Source organism: Fundulus heteroclitus, chromosome 16 (genome assembly GCF_011125445.2).
Source record: "Fundulus heteroclitus isolate FHET01 chromosome 16, MU-UCD_Fhet_4.1, whole genome shotgun sequence".
Lineage (NCBI taxonomy): Eukaryota > Metazoa > Chordata > Actinopteri > Cyprinodontiformes > Fundulidae > Fundulus > Fundulus heteroclitus.
Window position 1 is genome coordinate 1,191,202 of NC_046376.1, and position 6,000 is coordinate 1,197,201.

General features: G+C 49.9%; 1 long non-coding RNA gene across 1 annotated transcript; it reads left to right on the plus strand.

Annotated features, from left to right (window-relative positions):
- Window positions 1-1,067: 1,067 nt before the first annotated feature.
- On the plus strand, window positions 1,068-2,784 carry LOC118566359. Its single transcript, XR_004932955.1, has 2 exons — window positions 1,068-2,166; window positions 2,255-2,784. It is a non-coding gene; the product is annotated as an uncharacterized LOC118566359 (long non-coding RNA).
- The last annotated feature ends 3,216 nt before the right edge of the window (window positions 2,785-6,000 follow it).

Sequence of the window (6,000 nt, forward strand, 5' to 3'; positions counted from 1 at the left end):
TGGGCAGGACTATGAAGACTGGAACCTGGGCTGGACTATGAAGACTGGAACCTGGCCAGGACTATGAAGACTGGAACCTGGGCTGGACTATGAAGACTGGAACCTGGGCTGGACTATGGAGACTGGAACCTGGGCAGGACTATGGAGACTGGAACCTGGGCTGGACTATGGAGACTGGAACCTGGGCAGGACTATGGAGACTGGACCCTAGGCTGGACTATGAAGACTGGAACCTGGGCAGGACTATGGAGACTGGAACCTGGGCAGGACTATGGAGACTGGAACCTGGGCAGGACTATGGAGACTGGAACCTGAGCTGGACTATGGAGACTGGAACCTGGGCAGGACTATGGAGACTGGAACCTGGCCAGGACTATGAAGACTGGAACCTGGGCTGGACTATGAAGACTGGAACCTGGCCAGGACTATGAAGACTGGAACCTGGGCTGGACTATGAAGACTGGAACCTGGGCAGGACTATGGAGACTGGAACCTGGGCTGGACTATGGAGACTGGAACCTGGGCTGGACTATGGAGACTGGAACCTGGGCAGGACTATGGAGACTGGACCCTAGGCTGGACTATGGAGACTGGAACCTGGGCAGGACTATGGAGACTGGAACCTGAGCTGGATTATGGAGACTGGAACCTGGCCAGGACTATGAAGAGTGGAACCAGGGCTGGACTATGGAGACTAGAACCTGGGCAGGACTATGGAGACTGGAACCTGGGCTGGACTATGGAGACTGGAACCTGGGCTGGACTATGGAGACTGGAACCTGGGCAGGACTATGGAGACTGGAACCTGGGCAGGACTATGGAGACTGGAACCTTGGCAGGACTATGAAGACTGGAACCTGGGCTGGACTATGGAGACTGGAACCTGGGCTGGACTATGAAGAGTGGAACCTGGGCAGGACTATGAAGACTGGAACCTGGGCTGGACTATGGAGACTAGAACCTGGGCTGGACTATGGAGACTAGAACCTGGGCTGGACTATGGAGACTAGAACCTGGGCAGGACTATGGAGACTAGAACCTGGGCTGGACTATGGAGACTAGAACCTGGGCTGGACTATGGAGACTAGAACCTGGGCAGGACTATGGAGACTGGAACCTGGGCTGGACTATGGAGACTGGAACCTGGGACCAGAAGCTGGAACTTGTAGCTGGACTTTGGAGTATAGAACCCCAGGTTGGAGTATGGAGCAGAGAGGAGTTCTGGTCAACGGTGGCCGAACCGCTGGTACCCACGAGGTAGCTCTGGAGACCTGAGACCAAGGTGGAGCTCTGGAGAACAATGTCGAGGCCTGGAGATCCACTGACGCAGCCCTGGAGAGCAGGAAGCCGGTTTGTGTCTCCATGGAGCTCTGGCAATGACGGCAGAGGTAGGTTCACCTGGACAACCATGTCAGAGAATTGAGATGAATAACACAAAGCAGCTTGTTCTGAAACCTTTGGAGAACTGGGATCAGGAAAAGAAGGCTGGGATGAAGATGAAGATTTAACATGAGGTACTAATGGTAGTGACGGATCTGGAGCCATTGATGGCGGTGATAAAGATACTGGATACTCTACAGATAAAAGAACTAGATTAGGCAAGACCTAAGTAGAAAATTATCACATGATTTATTGGTCTTTCACAAATGAAACACCAATAAATCATGACACTAATAGTGGAATCAGACATCTGTACATCTCATATATGAAGCAAGAAGGCTGAAAGGCCTTTCTTACCTTTGCTTGGTGTGTGGGGCATACAGCTGTCATGGAGATCAATTTTAGTATCAGATGTCTGTAAGCCATACATCCCAGGTAGTGAGAATAGTTTGGAATTTAGTGTCTGTTCAGCACATGTGGGGCATACAGATGTGGGGTTCCTCCATTGACCACCAAGATATCTGTATACCCCACATACTAGGTAATGAGTCTGGGTTGGTGTTTTTTGCTATTGCCTGATATGTGGAGCTTACTGTTATCATGGGTTTTTTTATGCTAGGACCAAAGATCTGTATGCCCCACATGGCAGGCAATGAGCCAGGGTGAGCATTTAATGTTCTTGCCAGGCAAGTGGTGCTTACAGATGTCTGGTTGCTCCATTTGCCACCATGATATCTTTATGCTCGCATGCTAGGGAATGAGCCTGAGTGGGTATTTCAAGCTGTTGTCTGGCATTTGGGACTTACAGTTGTCATGGTTAGTAATGCTAGAACCAGACATCTATATGTGCTATGTGCCAAACAATGAGCCTGAGCAAATGTTTTGTGTTCTTGTCTGGTATGTGTGGGCAGACAGATGTTATTGTTACCCAATATTCTTTCAAGATATTTGTACACCCCTCATAACAGACATTGAGCCTGGGTGGGCGACTCATGCTATTGACTGGCATGTGGGGTGTACAGATGTTATTGTGGCTCAGATGTATGTACACCCCACATGCCAGGCATGGAATCTGGGTGGGAAATTTTTGCCATGTCCCAGCATGTGGGGAGTAGTTTTCAAGGGTTCTAATGTTGGAACCAGACAATGGGTCTGGGTGGGTGTTTTGTGCCATTGCCCAGCACATGGGGCAAAGATATTTTATTGTGTTCCAGTACTTTATCCAGACATATGTAAGGCCCAAATGTCATGGAATGAGACTCAGTGGATGCCATTCCCTGGCATGTGGGGAATACATAGGTTTGGTTCCAACATTAGTCATCATGACATTTTTATACCCCTGTTCGACAGTGCCATTGTCTGGTATGTGGGGCATACAGATGTCATTAGCTACGTTTACATGTACAACAGTAATGTCAATAAATGGCCGATCGGAATAAAAAAGCGTCATACAAACAAGCCAAATCAAAAATTATAATTGGATTAAGCTCAGTCGGAATGAAATTGTATACCAAATGAGAGGGGTGGTTTATGCTGATTGATAATCCGATCAGCAAGCATATGAAGAAGACAAGCTTTGCGCGGAGCAGGGGGAACAAGACATGCTATGCGCCGGGGGGTGGGGTGTGTGTGTGTGTGTGTGTGTGTGGGGGGGGGGGGGGGGGTTGGAGAAGACAAACTTTGCGCGGAGCGGGGGGAACAAGACACGCTAAGTGCAGACGAGCGGGTGGGGGTGTGTGGGGGGGGGGGGTTGAAGAAGACAAGCTTTGCAAGGAGCAGGGGGAACAAGACATGCTATGCGTGGAAGAGCGGGTGGGGGGTGTGTGTGGGTGGGTTGGAGAAGACAAGCTTTACGCGGAGCGGGGGGAACAAGACATGCTATGCGCCGGGGGCAGGGGTGGGTGTGTGTGTGGGGGGGGGTTTGATGGAGAAGACTAGCTTTGCGCGGAGCGGGGGGAACAAGACATGCTATGCGCGGACGAGCAGGTGGGGGGGGGGGGTGTGCGGGGTGGTTGGAGAAGACAAGCTTTGCGCGGAGCGGGAGGAAGAAGACATGCTATGCGCCAGGGGGTGGGGTGGGTGTGTGGGGGGGTTGGAGAAGACAAGCTTTGCGCGGAGCGGGGGGATCAAGACATGCTATGCGCGGAAGAGCGGGTGGGGGGGGTGTGTGGGTGGGTTGGAGAAGACAAGCTTTGCGCGGAGCGGGGGGAACAAGACATGCTATGCGCCAGGGGGTGGGGTGGGTGTGTGGGGGGGTTGGAGAAGACAAGCTTTGCACGGAGCGGGGGGATCAAGACATGCTATGCGCGGACGAGCGGGTGGGGGGGGTGTGTGGGTGGGTTGGAGAAGACGAGCTTTGCGCGGAGCGGGGGGAACAAGACATGCTATGCGCGGACGAGCGGGTGGGGGAGGTGCGGGGGGGTTGGAGAAGACAAGCTTTGCGCGGAGCGGGAGGAAGAAGACATGCTATGCGCCAGGGGGTGGGGTGGGTGTGTGGGGGTGTGGGGGGGTTGGAGAAGACAAGCTTTGGGCGGAGCGGGGGGATCAAGACATGCTATGCGCGGACGAGCGGGTGGGGGGGGTGTGTGGGTGTTGGTGAAGACAAGCTTTGCGCGGAGCGGTGGGAACAAGACATGCTATGCGCCGGGGGGTGGGGTGGTGAAGACAAGCTTTGCGCAGGCGACCAGCAGAGCAGAGCGCCTGTTATTTCACTATATGCACGCGCGAAAGCAACAACAAAAAAACGGCTGTTACCGTCAAATAAACATGCAAGCATATCGACTTAGGTTTTTTTTTTTTTTTTTTTTTGGAATGTTGGCGAGGCGGTAGCGTGAGTTTGGCAAAGCAGATAGCGCTGCGGGAAACACTGGAACAATTATTCAGCCTGTTGTTGCCTCCGTTCTGTTTTTATTTAAAATTGCCTTTCAAGATGACATGTCTGTTCTTAATGTTGTATATTATCAAATAAATTTCCCCCAAAAATGCGACTTATACTCCAGTGCGACTTATATATGTTTTTTCCTTCTTTATTATGCATTTAATGGCTGGTGCGACTTGTACTCCGGAGCAACTTATAGTCCGGAAAATACGGTAATTAATTGTTAACCCATATAAATGGAATAATCCCAATACATTTTAATCCAATTTTGAAATTTTTGTGCATGTAAACATAGCTATCGTGGACTAATGTTGGATCCAGATGTCTGTACTCCCCACATGTCAGGGGTTGGGACTGGGTGGGCATTCTGTGCCATTACTTGGCATGTGGAAAATGTAGATGTCTGGTTCAAACATTGTTTACCATGACATCTTATTGTCAATTAATTAGGCTTTATGGGTGTTCTGTGTCATTGTCTGTGATGTGGACCATATAGTTGTCATGGTAACCAATGTTGGAATCAGAGATCTATAAGCCCCACTTGGAGGACATTGAGCCCATGTGGGTGTTATATGCCTTTTCTTGGCATGTGAGGAGAATGGATGTTAATTGTGGTCCAATATTGGATCCAGACATCTGTACTCCCTACATCTCAAGGAATGGGACTTGGTGGGCATTTTTTGCCATTACCTTGCATGTGGGGAATATAGATGTCTGGTTCCAACATGGTTTACCATGACATCTTTATAGCCCACATGTTAAGTAATGAGCCTGGGTCAGTGTTTCATGCCATTACCTGGCATGTGGGGCATGCAGATGTCTGGTCCCATCTTTGGTCACTGTGACATCTGTATGTCTCATTAGCCACGTTAATGGATTTCTACAAACAGCTCCATGAACGCATGCAATACAACCCTGTCCAACTCCACCACCTGCTGGTGGTGCTGTCTGATGCGTCTACGAGTCTTTCTCTGTGTCTGCTGACCTTTGCTCACTGTTCCAGCTGACTCCCGGACACACTGGTAACTACCTGTGACACCATCACCTCACTCATTATGTCATCACTTGTGCCCCCTGAGGGCTTATATGGACTTTGCGGCTTCCTGTATGATTCATTTTGACACCTGCCTGTGGTCTGCTTGTGGAGGAGATTAAAACCAAACTGGACCATTTCTACTGGGTGCTGACTTGGTGATTCTGTTTTTTGGTCAGTGGATGTAGCTGTGATAGATTTAAACTGCCATTGCTGGTATCCTCCATGTGCCCATGTGTTTCAGGGCCTCGTTGTATCAAATGGCAAATGGCCTGTATTTGTATAGCGCATTATCAAGTCAAACAACCCCATAGCGCTTTAAACTACTTTCAGTCATGCACCCATTCATTTACACGCTGGTGGTGGTAAGCTACATTGCAGCCACATTTGCCCTGGGGCAGATTGACAGAAGCCATACAATACATACAATACAACTGCCACCATCGGGCCTTCTGACCACCATTAGCAGGCAAAGCAGGTGAAGTGTCTTTCTCAAGGACACAACAACCCACTGGTTGCAGGGCCAACTCCTAGCTCCTGTGCCACTGTTGCCCCTGGTAGAAGTGGTTGAAGTAAGTTTTCAGGTAAAGCTTAAAACCTTTTGGGGATCACTTGAAGCTAAACCCCTAGTTTGTTTGAGGCACTAGTGTTTATTAAGTGGAAAATAAAATGGGACAGAGAGACATTGTGCAAAGATCTCTCTCCATGA